This window comes from Haliotis asinina, chromosome 16, assembly GCF_037392515.1.
Source record: "Haliotis asinina isolate JCU_RB_2024 chromosome 16, JCU_Hal_asi_v2, whole genome shotgun sequence".
In the NCBI taxonomy this organism is placed as follows: domain Eukaryota; kingdom Metazoa; phylum Mollusca; class Gastropoda; order Lepetellida; family Haliotidae; genus Haliotis; species Haliotis asinina.
Genome location: NC_090295.1, coordinates 22,972,778 through 22,987,940, shown reverse-complemented (window position 1 = coordinate 22,987,940; position 15,163 = coordinate 22,972,778). Strand labels below are relative to the sequence as shown.

Here is a 15,163-nt window from a genome sequence, read left to right as displayed (position 1 = left end):
GAACCCGAGCCTTTTCAGTGATAAGCTAACGCTTTAACCACATCGCCGGGCTGTAGGTTGTACAATCCTCCTAAGCTCAAGAATACTAAGGTAATATTACCATCTTATCCTACCGGGTACCCACTGCTGATTCAACTTAGGCACATTGTGATGCACATTTAACCAAGGAGACACTACATTTGCTGCATGTTAATCAGGGTAGGGCACATGAAGCGCTTAGGCGTCAAGTTGCGGAAAGTGGCCACCCATCCAACTACTCTCTGCTTGTAGAGGGAGGGTTGCTGTTTTGTTTTTGTTTCTTTTCGGGGCGGGAGTATTATTTTTACTGGTGTCCCTTTTGGGTTTAGTTCATATTTTGTGTTTTGGTTTTCAGGGTTTTTATCATTATCACGTTTGTGTTTCTTTTTCTTTCATTTTGCTTGTTGACTTTATTTTCACTCATCATTAGACACTGTTGTTAATTTATTGTCAGTTCGATGATACTTATTCCAAGCTGCCCTGGTATATGTTTCATTTATTTGCCTTGGAAAAAGATATGTCCTGTTCAAACAGTTGATGCAAAAGCAGATTCATCAAATTACCCATACATCAATATGTAGTGATAACAAAACCCATTGCCTTAAATATATGGTTGATTTTGATTGTGCTCTAATAAAAAAAAACACAACAAAAACCATTCGGCCGACGGTTTAAAAGCGAGTGAGTTTTATTTGACGCCACGCTCAGCAATATTCCAACAATATCACAGCAGGTGACACCGGATATGGACTTCCCACGTTATAACCATTTAGGGAATCGAACACGGATCTGAGGAGTGACAAGCGAACGCTTTAACAATGAGGTTATCCCACCACCTCGGTTAAAAGAACAATCATTTTAACATTCGAAGTTGCACTGACTGAAAGCAGAGAGCAGAGGAGCGTGGGACAGTCCGGACGTGAATAACGCATGAATCCTTAGCACATCCGTGACGAGGGAGATAACAAGGAAACTGTGTCGTTGAGAAGTACGTACCCCAGCTTCACGCTGATTCGCTGTGTCACATCTTTAGTTGTGTGGGGAAACGTGGTACTTAAAATAGCCTGGATTAATAAAGTGTATGTTTGAAAACTAAATGCGCAGTATTGCAGTATATGATTATGCACATGAAATTACTGACATATCTGATCAAATTTAACGTCAGCAATGGGTCTGCTGGAGTGCATTCTCGTCATCATCCTTACCATTCAAAGCACATCCCCCTCCCTCTCTATCCATCTATTCACCCTCCTCCCCCGCCCCCTCTCCTTCTCACCTAACCCCCACCCCCCCTCTCTCTCTCTCGTGCAGTGGAAAGGGCTTGGAGATTGTTTTCTTACTTTGTATTTTGTGTGTTCCATATTAACAAACAAAATACAAAGAAATTCGAATATTGTATTTCACGTTATATTTTCTGCTGATACACATGTACATGTAGAAAAACTAAAGTATACTTATAAGTTTATTTACTGACGACTTTACGAGATTTCACATCAGACGAGCCTCTACAGGCCATTCAACGGTTAATATAAGAAAACAGTGCTGTACATACATTCGGCATTCGTCAATGTAAGGGTGATAGCTGCCCCTCGTACCCAACCAAATGATCATGACTGAATGAGTTTAGTTTTACGCCACTTTGGCAATCTTTTTCCATTGTCATGACATGGGACATCAGAAATGAACTTCACACACTGTACCCATGTAGGGAATCGAACCTAGGTTTTAGCGTGACGAGCGAACGCTTTATCCACTAGGCTACCGGCCCCTAAACAGTGAGGATTGAGTGCGTTTAGTTTTACGGCGTACTCAGTAATAGTCCAGCTATAAGGCAGCGGTCTGTAAATAATCGAGACTGGACCAGGCAATCAAGTGATCAACAACATGAGCATCGATCTACGCAACTAGGAAACGACGACATGTGTCAACCAAGTCGGCAAACTTGACCACACGATCCCCTGCTAATCATTTTAAGTTCAAAGTAAGAAAAGAAATTAATGCATGCCAGCGATATATAATTGAGAGGGACGACATACTTAAGGTGGCAAGCGTTGACGTGCTTGTCACTTTAACTTTAAAGTACATGTACTGATCTCAAAACTAATATATTAATTTAAGAACGGATAGACGTAACATTATGCATGTGGCCGAGAGAGACGAGATACTTTAGATGAGACTTTAAGGGAGATTTGGTACTCTAGCAACTAGAAAACTGATAACAGTTGCGCAAAACAATCATTACTTTATAAACAAGATAACTTAAAACAGTGACAGTCAGTCGATGAACGGTTGAGATTCAGCGCAAAGGAACGTTATTTGTTTGTTGGTTAAAGCTGTATTGCAGCAACATGATGGTGATCTGTATATATTTGAGTATGGATCAGACAATCCGATGATACAGCAGACAGCATGAGAATCTGTCTCGGCAGCTGAGATACGATGACACATGTCCACCAAGTCAGCGAGTCTGGCCACCCGATCCCACTAGTCACCTCATACGACTACCATGGATTGGTGAAGATCGATTATCGCCCGGATCTTCACGGGGAGACAAACAGGGGTTGCTGTAGATCACTTCTACACCCGAATCTATACAGGTCCAACAGAACATGAGATCGATCACATGTATATTCAGAGAAACAACAGGAAAGATTTGTGCATATGGGTACATTGCGCTTTACGGTATCACCTCAGGACATACAAACACGTGACATTCTGCACATCCCATGATACATGCCCTCCCTGGTCCATTCAATATATGGTATATATTTCTTATCGATTTCTGTTTGGACGAGTTTACACATGTACTCAATATTCTTTGACAGAATGGTCCACTTTCACTGAGAAAATATCCAAAAACGTGTAACACTATGTCGATTTGCGCATCGATCCTTTATTTACATAAGTGATGCGGTTAGACGTGCTTTTCGTTATTCAGGTCAAGCGGTGGAGTAAATCTGTTGTATGAATATGTAATGACTGTCGCATTTGTAGAAGGATATGTATAGGACAATGTAAAACAACATGAAGAGCGCACTGAAAAATGTGTATAGAGTCAGTGTCTCCTGATTTCCTGATGTTCACGTTACTACGGAAACACCGTCAACAGCATTACTGCCTAGCCAATAGGGTACTGCCTAGTCAGTAAGACAACTGATGCCTAAAGGTTAGTCAGAGAGTGTATTGACCGAGTCAATAATAACACTGTCTGAAATTTATAGTAGGCAGTAGTGATACTCCCTACTACCTAAAGCAATGAGAACACACATTGAAATTTGTTGTCTCATCTTACACATACAGACCAATTACAATTACTCACAGGCGAATCTCCTAACAATTTCCAATTATGTGAATCTTTACGTAATTTCGTAATGCGGATATCGAAACCAGCACTGAATCACCCGGTCACACATTCTACTCTATACTCATTATGACGTTGAACATTTCACAACCATTTCATCTCATAGTGTTTGACATGTAATTTCATCACAATCGAACACTATGTTTACAGAATGTACATATAGTATAGTTGTGAATGCAGTTTTATGCCACTTGTACCAAGCTTCCAGCAAAATCACCAGAAACTATACCATGAGGAAAATCGAACCTGCGCGTTCGTCGTGACTAGCGAACGCGTTATCCACTAGGCCACCCCAGGGTCCTCGGTTTAGTACAGACGTACTAAACCACACTCATAAATCAAACTAAGAAGTTTGATTGCAGTCAGTGCAACGACAACATCGCTTATGTCGAATGTGAGCCATGTCTGAGAAAGCTTGGGTCAAACTTCTTTTGAAGATGGATGGGCCAGTGAAAGGGCAGCAGCGGATTACGCATGTGCAGAAGTGGTGACCTTTTACCTCCACTGCAACTGGAAGGAAACACGAGATATATAAAGGCTGGCTCTGACATCAGAAAATACATATTAGGTTTTCACAACGAACAGTAGTGAGTGACTTGGGTCTTATGCCAAATTCAGCAATATTAGAGCAATATCTCGGTGGGGGACAGCAGGAATTGTGCACACGCTGTACCCATGTTGGGAAGCGAACCCGGGCCTTCGGTGTTACAAGCGACCTCTTTAGCCATTAGGCTAACCCATCTTTCCCATCACCAGGTACACGATGGCAGTCTGTAAATAATAAAGTCTGGACCACACAATCCAGTGACTGACATGACGCGCACCGATTTACGCTGTTTGAATACAATGATAAGAGTCAACAATGTGTCACCAAGCCTAATCCACCGCACTATGATGACACTTGAAATCAAAGGTGAAAGATCTTAACCAGGGTTCAAACGGAATTCGAACCTATGATGAGCGTATCCTGACAAACTCAAGCTATTCGATGTTGCATAGAAACGTTTGCTCACCTAGGTCGGAGGAAAGTGCCCCACAAACGACAAGGAGACACGCAAAAACACACACCGTCTTCATCCTGTCAATATAAAAAAAGAGAAATGTGTAAAAGCAAAATGGGTTATATTTATTACACATTTATACAGCACTGTCACGATCTCGTTACCACCTTAGTGATCAAATATATGTCAGTTTGATTATTCGGATTTCCAGGTGATCAGTGCAAATCATCCCGAAATATTTCTTCGTTGAGTGTTTAAATTTGAGCTCAAATAAACAGAGAAATCCTCTGTATTAAGGAAATTGCACGCAAGAACAAATCTTTCTTTAATTCCAGGCCTCAGTTTAGAGACTCTGTGCTTTCAATTTATTTTCTATGGTTATAGAAAGTAACATCGAGAATGGGTATATAGCAATACATACATCCATACACAGAACGCGTTCAATTAAATAAAACATCCTTTTCATTAATACGTGCCTCTGTGTATGTTTTGGCACATTCAGTTAGTGTTCTTCATGCAAAACACAAACTTTTAGAACTTTGTAATAATTTCACATGCGACTTGATCGTAGTTCTCGCCGAGACACGATTAGCAAAAAGTCAAATGAGAACATTAAATATCTAACAAATCTCCCTTTAAAGTCCCCTCCGCAGCTTATAACTCCCCAGGCAAACCCCAGCCCCAACACCTTGCCACTATATTCACCATCTCTCTAAGATTTCCACCCGTGAAGATCCGGATTATAACTGATCTTCACATTTTGACACATCACCGGATCGTCTGATCTAGACTCGATATTTCCAGACAGCCAATTATTCGAGGATTCCGCTTAATGTCATACATGATCCCGACGTTCTCTGCGAGATCTCAACCCGCACCTCGTCCCCTCTTGTCCGCGCACTTACATCCATATCTCATTTACTGTAACCTTTACTCCACAAGTCAAATCTCTAGGCAATATCTCAGTTATTTACAATTCTCAAAGGTCAATGCTGCAATTACACATTTAATTTCCATATCGTTAAATTTCCATGAACTCAGAGAAGCGTATATTGCTGGGACCTATATATAAACCTAACAGGAATTCCCACTGTGCTGAATACTAAGATACTGGATTCAAAGAAACGTTATAATTACATCCTTTACCTGATAGTCGGATAAAAATGGATCAGCTGTAAAAACTGACCGATAGAAGATCTACTTGATGATGTTTCCGGATGTCGGCCAATGGCCAACCTATGGAATCCTAGAAGGAACATCGTCGCGAAGTCGCACTGTCGCCGTCACAAAATACAAACAAACAAAGGGAAAACTAAAAGAAAGAACCACACACACACACACACACACACACACACAGAGAGAGAGAGAGAGAGAGAGAGAGAGAGAGCGTCAAAATGAACCAAAGCGCGACAAAGCAACATGTTCATTGTGTCGCATTGTCGCGTATGTTTAAAGTTTTCATTACACGCCTTTAATATAGGGCGACAGTGCCACATTCCGACACTGCCACATAGGGCGACAATGCCACATTCCGACGTGTTACGGCCTTGTAGAGTGTAGCGTTGTCGCACTGCCGCGCTTTGGATGAATAGTTACATATTATTCAAAGCGCAACAATGCGACATAGCGGCAATGCGACATAGCGGCAAAGCGACAGATGGCCAAAGTGGCACGTTGTCGCATTGTTCCATTGTCGCCTTTTGGGTGATTTTGACACTTTTTGCTTTTTTTGTGTGTGACTGAGACAACGTGACAATGTCCCTTCTGGTATTTCATACCAAAACGTTTGTAAAATCGTAAAACTCTCTGGCATTCTCTTCCCACAGAGGTTACTCCTGTCATATCATCCTACGTAACGTAGAAGATATGGCAGGAGTAACCTCTGTAGGAAGAGAATGACTCTCTGGTTCAAGCTGACATTTTCCCCCGTCACTTAATAGCTGTGGTACAATAAAACAATTAGAACTGTTATTCAATTACTTAAACTGTAAAATTACTAGACGTCGAATTTCGACGGAAAATCCATCTCATGTTGGATCATTTCTTAATTCTTTTAAATGTAAAACATTTCGAAATTAACAGTAAATTCATAGACTGAATTATATGAACACCATATCTTACCTCGTTGTCCACGGGGTCGATCTGTCAAACTTGGTTGCTCTTCCACTTATATGGCTAAGCTGCTGCGTATATTAAAGAGGTGCGTCGACACATCTATGCTCCAACCAATGAAATATCCCCTCTCTGTTTGACCGATCCGTGTACGCTTCCGTATGTGCCACCTGTGCACAGGTACAGGTGTGTTTAGGAGTCACAAAAGCGCAATAACATTTCTTTTCCGCCATTCTGTTCAGCAGCTCCGGATTCTTATCCGGTTTTTGAAGAGATTTTAGGTCGTTATTGATATGTTCACTCTCATGCGGAAACAAACTCCACGCGCTTTTAGAACACCTGGACATATACGCACATGCATGCATGCAAACGCACAAAAGCACGCAAACGCGCGCACCTGAGGATATCTATTTCCTGCTTGGTGTTAAGTCAGTAGAGACTTTGGATGACATTGGTTCACGAATTATGTATTTAAACAGTTACATGTATTTTCCTGCCACCGTGTGTGTTATGATAAACAAATAAAATCTATCCGTCAGAAGTAAAAGACATGTCTAACCAGATCTAGTTTTACCATTAGTGAAAATCGTACAGAGACTAGAACTATGCTTGGATGCAATAGTGAGGGAGTGAGTTTAGCATAGCATCAAACAATCTACTCTAGATTTGCTTCTCCACTGCATAGAAGGAGAGACCGAAGGGAAAATTTTAATGTGTTTCATGGACTCTGAGACAGGCTGGGGTACATACAGAAGGCAGGGGTGCGTGGTTTGAGTTTATTTAGAAAAAAATGAAAACATGAAAAAGAATATTATAAGACACATATGGTTAATTTTGTTTTTCTTTAAAAGTTTATTCTCTATTCAAAAATGCATAAAAGTATCAAATGCGAAAACCTGTTTTACTCAAGACATAAAGCTGTTTTGGGTTACCCTGTTTGTGATCAATCTACAGGGCTGCCTTTACTTGTGTGTGGGAGCGGATAGAGCTGTAGGCCCATACGTCGCCATCTCGAAATCGATTACGATACTGTGTATCTGCCCAACAGAGATGGGGTATTGGAGATTTGGGAGAACCTAGAAAAGATAACAATTATATTACCTGAATTATCCGTGTTCGACTCTATTGTTTTGGTAATGGCAATTATAAAGTAGGACGTTGAAACTTACGGACGGCATCGTGGTCAGTGACGCTGCTGTGTTTTACTCCATAGTGATGAGGTGTTTCAGAATTCGGAGAACCTGGAAAAGATAAAAGATATTAGTTGTATTAGTATATAGTATTCCCAGAAATTATTGAGAATCATGTTGCGTCATGTAACTCATTACGTTTTTTAACTTCTGGCGTTTTACTTACATAAACATGTTAAAACATCATCCTTTAACAGTCTCAGTCTTGTTTTAATACTTTGTTAGACCTCGTTCAGCAATGCATGCCTGAATACGCCTAGGCACACTACCCATCAAAGTTTGTAGGTAATCGTGTGACAGGGTATCCCAATATTGGACCACCTCGGCCTTCATATCTTCAATATTTCTCAGTCCCTTTTGGTTTATTCTGTCCTTCATGACTCCCCACACATTCTCAATTGGGTTTAGGTCTGGGCTGTAACTGGGCCAGTCTAAAACTTGAACATTTTCGCCCGACAACCACTGTTTTGTGTAGCGCGCAGTGTGTTTTGGGTCATTATCATGCTGGAAAATCCAATCATCTTCATACAATGTTTGTGCTGTCGGAAGAAGGTGACCATTTAGAATGTCAACGTATCTTTCTTTTGTCAAGTTTCCCGTGAAAACACACAATGGCGTCACTCCGCTAGCCGATATGCCACCCCACATGTGAAACTTCGGGCTATGTTTTGGTCGCTGGTAGATAGGTTTGACAGTATCTTTGGTCCAAATTTTCACACAATTAGAGAAAAGCCAAACAGAACTTTCATCCGAAAAGAAAACATTATCCCAATCTTGATTTTCATGAGCCCGACACCAGTTTAAACGTTTTTCCTTTTGTGCATCTTTCATCAACGGCGAGGGAATTCCACGTTTTTTCACCCAATTAAGTCTCTGTATTTCCTGCCTAACTGTCTCATTGCATACCTGAGGACTTCCTCTGCTAATCATTTCATTTCTGATGTTCTCAAAACTTTTCAATTTGCCCCTACTCACAATCTGCCCAAGTCTTCGGCGATCCACAACACTGAATTTCCTAGGCCCACCTGCCCCTGCTTTGTGCTCTATCCCGGTTCCTGTTTGAATATTCTTCATAGTTCTGTATACTGTAGACAGAGGAATACCATGTCTACAAGCTAACACTTTAGCATCAGCCTCACCCCTTTCAAAATCATCTAGAATGAGCTTTCTTTTCTCTCTTGCTGTAGATTCTGCCATGTCAACACAGGAAGCCGTCTGCTCAGACAAGGGAGATAACTCTTGACGTAATGAGCTGGCTTCCAAGCCTTCAAGAGTTGTCTCCCTTATTTAGTATGCTTAGTGCATAGTGAAAGCCATTTTTCCAATCTTAGCATCATTAGAAAAAAAACAAAGATTTTCTCAATAATTTCTGGGAACACTGTATGTAAACGTGTTCGTCTGTTTTGTTTTGTTTTTTGTTTGTTTTTGTTTTTGTTTTTTGTTGGTTTATTTATTTGTTTATTTATTTTTTTATCATTGCAACAATAAAACAGAACATTTACATCTTTACATGAGCTTCTTCTCACACGGTGAGAATCGCATAACTAACCGGAAATCCGAAGGATGCATACACAGACAACTGGTGAAACAGGGTTTGGACAACCCATAACGAAAGAATATTCTATTTTGAAAACATTATTTGTTAAACATAATTATATGTTTTGCATGGACTTTCTTGAGAACACGTTTTGAAATTATTTGATTTAATTTCTCGTTCGTCATTTCCTTGAATGTGTCGTCACACCCTAGCGCTTGGTGTTAGTTTCACCTTTCAAGTCGCCGTTGTCACGCCACGCTGGCCTTTCTTAGTGATCACAAGACCTTCAAGGCCATCCCTCCAAGCTTACCCCTGTGTTTTGACAACTGTACTTGATGGGAGCTAACCAGCCTAAAGGTTGAAGCGTTCACTCGTCACGGTGAAGACCCTGGTTCGATACCCAACATAGTTGCAAAGAATGAAGTCCATTTCTGGTGTCCTCCGCTGTGACATTGCTGGAATATTGCTCACTCTTGCAGCAGAGGACGTTTGAGATTATTTGTTTTGGAAAACATGGCTATTTAAAAAATGCAGAAAATTGTAATAGTTTTTTTTATTGATATATATGAAAAACATATTTAACTGAAGTTAATTCTGAAAACTTACACCGAAATTATGGTATCTGGCTGTGCTGGACTCAGTGTCCAGCTGGCCTGATGAGGATGACTTCATCAGCTCAGATAACAATAGGAGCCCACTAGCCCGTAGCTATTAAATATCCAGTCGGGCCAGTAAATCTCCAGTCACTGGCCCGCGTGGCTGGTGAATTTTCATGGGATCAGTTTGTAGATATGTCACTCTCTCCGACTTGGTACGTGATCGAATACCTTTAACTCATGCAAGATTATCACCTGATAAAAATGTTGAGCATATTAGCAGCTTAATGGTGAAATACGTGGTTTCATTCAGATTTCGGGCAAGTGAATTATTTTGTGGGCTTGTAACTTTCAGGCATAGCTAGCCCTACTGACAAACAAAATTTGGAATCTATTTTGTACACTGGTACGAATACGCTTAGTTGTGTACATGTAGTCCAGCTGATCATGTACAGGTGGGTACGGTTTATTCAAAAGGTATGTGCGAGACCGCCAAGTATATCGATGTTCATTGTTGACTGGATTTTCTGGTCCAAGTTCGCCGCCATTATAACTGGAATATTGCTGTAGGAGTCGTTAAACAACAAACAACTAAACTAAGTATACAAGGTACAGACTCTTTTGTTCCGGTCCCTGTCATTGTGGATTCGAATCCCGGTTCACCCCGATTATTTTTAACACCCCGAAGTTTTATCAATATCGCAGCTCGTTCATTTCTCCGAGTGAGTGAGTATGGTTTTACATTCATATAACGGTTGGGAGTAGTGTACAGCGTCTCTCTGGCGTCGTTTTCAAGATGGCGGCACTTCCGGTCACGTGACCCGCATGGTGACGTCATTCGATTGTTCTCGGATGACGTCATGAGTTGGTGTGTACGGGGTGTGACGTCATTTGATTGTTTTAGGATGACGTCATGAGTTGGTGTGTACGAGGTGTGACGTGGTCGTTAGCAACGGGGGTGTTGCTAAGCAACGGTGGTTTGTGCGCGATTTCGCGTGATCTTGCGGGATCTCGCGAGAAGGAAGCGTGTTTCAAGATGGCGACGGACGGACGGCACGGCACGGGACGGGACGAGGGAAGGGAAGGGAAGGGAAGGGAAGGGAAGGGAAGGGAAGGGAAGGGAAGGGAAGGGAAGGGAAGGGAAGGGAAGGAGAGGGGGAGAGGAGAGGGGGAGGAGGGAAGAGTGAGTGGAACGACGGCGATGGGATGGGATGCATCGTGTTTCAAGCAGTCTTTAGGGAGCAGGTGGGTGGCCCTGAAAAGGGCCGTTGATATTGTTTGGGGGGGTTGGTTTATGACTGTGGTCCACTGCTGCTGTCGCTGGAGACGTCATCGTCCATGGGTTCAACAAACTCCAAGATGCGTTGGATGAGAGTGTACATGGTGTCCATGCGTTCTTGAACGAGGGTGATCTTGTCGTGGAGACGAGTCAGTAGGCGATTGTCTTCCTGTTTACTCACTTTCTTCGGCGGTTCACTCGACCGGTTGGTGGGAGCCGAACGTTTCGAGGTCTTGTTAGGGCAGTTCATGCTCTTGTGCTCTTCATGGCCACAGTGACGACAGGGATGTGGACAGTCGTAACTGCGATGACCTTCGTTTTTACCACAGTTGTAACACGTGTCGTTATCGTGCTTGTTGATACTGCCGTTGTTGGTCTTCTTTGGACATATGTAATGGCGATGTCCTTGAACACCACACTCGGTACAGGTCACCTTGGGGCAGTGCAGATAACTGTGGTCATCTGTTTCGCACAGGCGGCAACGAAAGGACACAGAGGAGGCGGCGACGGCGGGAGACGTCTGCATGCTTCAAGCTTCAGTCAGCAACTGATGAGGAAAAGCTGGAACACCTCGAGTTTATATAGAGTCGATGACGTCACGCTGGTGCGAACCGCCAATCAGCGTCACTGGCCTTGTGTGACGCGACGTCATAGGGATGTGTGACGTCATGGGCCTGCCCCTCGGAAACATATAAATCACTTCACCAACTCCTAGTGCACTCCACGAACTCCTAGTGCACTCCACGAACTCCTGGTGCACTCCACGAACTCCTGGTTGACTGACACTGACCGACAAAGACCAACACTGCCAGCACTGGCTCACTCTGCTCAGCCTACGATGACGTCATAGCGTGACGTCATAAACCGTCTATATAAAGCCGGCTCCGCGTGGGTCTTGTCAGTTCTCATCATGCCGTCAACGACCACGAACAGCGATGAACTTGAAGCAGAAGACCTTGAAGAGGATCCTGAGCCCTACCAGTTGGAGCCGGCGTCCAAACTAGTCACTAAAAAGTTCCGTACTGACAGTCATCGCTACAAACTTAGGTTTAACCCAGCATGGCTGCAACGTCAACAACCTGAAGACTTACCCATCGTTCTCAGGGAGCAATTTGATGCCGTCTTGCAAGATCTCAGAAACGAAGTGAATGGTCATGATGGGGATCGAGTGGGACTGACCCTAGAACACCCTGCCTTGGATACACCCATTCGAATCACGTTTCGACGTATGGAGAACCTCCAGGGGGAACACATCATGACCAAGGTGGAAAACGTGCAACAGAGTAACCGTGACTTGAACATCGATGACACGATGGACATTTTCTTACTGCACGTGGATGATCCTGATCGTCTTGGCGAGGGACACGGACGTCTCAAACACATTGCTGGCTTGAACGTTTTCCTGGAAAAGAAACAATGCATTGTCCAAATCAAGAATGAAAACGATCCACTCTGTTTTGCTCGCGCCCTCGTCGTGGCCAGCCACCATGTCCACCAACCGGATCCCGTGACGAAGGAATGGACCAAGGAATGGAAGTACCTCTGCGACCATCGTAGACCCGCTCAGCTGAAAGCAGCCAAGGCCTTATTTACACAACTGAAGATCCCCGAAGGACTGTGTACAGGGCATGCCACATGGGACTTGTTCAGTCAACGTTTGGCTCCTTATTATCAACTCAAAATTTACTCTCAGGATGTCATGAATCGGCTCCTGTACAAGAGCGAGGTGCCTCAACCGACCAAGATCCTGCACTTGTATCATCACCATCACCACTACGATGTCATCACCTCCATGGCCGCTTTTACAGGTTATTCGTATTACTGCGACACCTGTGACCAAGGATACGATCACCCAGAAAATCATCGCTGCACTCGCGAATTTTGTTGCCAGTGGTGCCTACATGCTGGGTGCTGTGGTGACGTGGTCAACGAAGGACTCTCCTGCCTTCAATGTGGAGGATGGTTTCGAAACCCCACCTGTTTTCAGCGCCATCAAGCAGCCTCTGCCAAGCATCCCAGCACTTGCTCCACCATCCATACTTGTCATCACTGCTATGCCAGAGTCAACGTTCGACACATCCAGGGGATGGCCAATCACAAGTGTGGCACGAATCGTAATTGCAAAATCTGCAAAGAGCCCTTGAAACCCAACCATCAGTGCTACATGACACCCATCGAACCACCCAAATGCAACGATGATGGTGAAAAAAGGAATGAAGACAAAGAACGGCAACAGCGTCAGTTTATCTTTTATGACTTTGAATGCACCCAAGATCAAGGTACACACGTTCCCAACTTGTGTGTCGTCCATCTGGGATGTGGCAAATGTATCTCTGAGGCCTCGAGTGAACTTTGCGAAAAGTGTCCCTGGCGTAAAGAAGGAGAAGGACCTAGTCGCATGAAAGTGTTTCGAGGGGCGACCACCTTGAAGGACATGGGCGACTGGTTGCTCAGTCTGGCGGAAAAGAAAACCGCAAAGAAACGGAAGGCACCATCATCAAACCGCCCACCCTCGAAACGCGCCAAACCATCCTCCCCAGTTGATGTGGAACAAGAAGAAGACGATGATGAAGAACAAGAAGAAAACGTTGCCATTGACGATGACGAAGTGTTGGTCATGGCTCACAATTACCGTGGGTATGATGGACACTTGCTCCAACAGTACTTCCACCGCCATCTCGTGAAAGCACCGCAGGTCACGCTACGAGGGAATCAGATCTTACAAATGAACGTGGGGCGTCTCGTCTTCAAGGATTCCCTCAATTTCCTCACCATGGCTCTCAAACATTTTCCAAAAACGTTTGGATTGACGGAACTCAAGAAAGGATACTTTCCACACTTTTTCAACACCGACCATAACCAAGGCTATGTGGGTCCTTATCCTCCCGTCTCCACTTATGATCCTGACAGCATGTTTCCTGCAGAACGTCAAGCTTTCTTGACCTGATACGATGCACGAGTGGCTGAAGGGGCCGCCTTTGATCTGGACGAAGAACTGTTGGCCTACTGTCAGAGTGATGTGGATATTTTGCGTCGAGGTTGTGCTGCCTTTCGTCACATCTTCATTCAGCAGAATGACGTGGACCCTTTCTACGAAGCAGTGACTCTCCCCATGGCTTGCATGCTCACTTTCAGAAAGCTGTTTTTGGAACCACGTACCATTGCCATCATACCTGCTCAAGGTTATCGTCCACAGCGTCGTTACTCTCTTCAGTGTCTGCACTGGTTGAACTGGATCATGCATCAACACCCTGGCCTCCACATTCAACATGCTCATAATGGTGGGGAAGCTGGCTTTGATGGTGGTGATGGTAGCCGCTACACTGTGGACGGTTACGATGCCAACACACGTACCGTGTACGAATACCTGGGTTGTTTCTGGCATGGCTGTACTCGATGTTACAAGACAGGTCGATGTGAAACCCATGCCACCCTGGGCACAACCCCTTGGGAACGATTCCATCACACCATGTACCGGCTCGGTGTGTTACGACAGCATCCTGACATCGACCAAGTAGTGACCCAGTGGGAATGTGATTTCTTGAAAGAACAGAAAGACACCGAGGATCTGAGAGCGTTCCTGACCACCCTGCAAGGACCTCAGGCTTACCTGCCTGACCCCTTGGATCCCAGAGAGGCTTTCTTTGGAGGACGCACCAACGCCACCAAACTCTACTATGAAGCGAAGGAAGAGGAAGAGATCAAATATGTGGACGTGTGTTCTCTCTACCCTTACATCTGCAAGTATGGCACGTACCCCTTGGGACATCCCGAGATCAAGGATCATCCTCCCGTGTCAGACTTGTTTGACCTACATGGACTCATTCAGTGTCGGGTCTTGCCACCCACGGACCTCTACCATCCTGTGCTTCCTTACCGCGTCCATGGCAAGCTGCTGTTTCCTCTGTGTCGCACTTGTGCTGGGACATCCCGAGATCAAGGATCATCCTCCCGTGTCAGACTTGTTTGACCTACATGGACTCATTCAGTGTCGGGTCTTGCCACCCACGGACCTCTACCATCCTGTGCTTCCTTACCGCGTCCATGGCAAGCTGCTGTTTCCTCTGTG

At 44.1% G+C, this 15,163-nt stretch overlaps 1 long non-coding RNA gene across 1 annotated transcript; it reads right to left on the bottom strand.

Moving 5' to 3' along the window:
* Window positions 1–1,326: 1,326 nt before the first annotated feature.
* On the bottom strand, window positions 1,327–6,541 carry LOC137268468 (uncharacterized). Its single transcript, XR_010955034.1, has 3 exons — window positions 6,502–6,541; window positions 4,393–4,457; window positions 1,327–3,889 (listed from the first exon to the last, which is right to left on the bottom strand). It is a non-coding gene; the product is annotated as an uncharacterized lncRNA (long non-coding RNA).
* Between the last annotated feature and the right edge of the window lie 8,622 nt (window positions 6,542–15,163).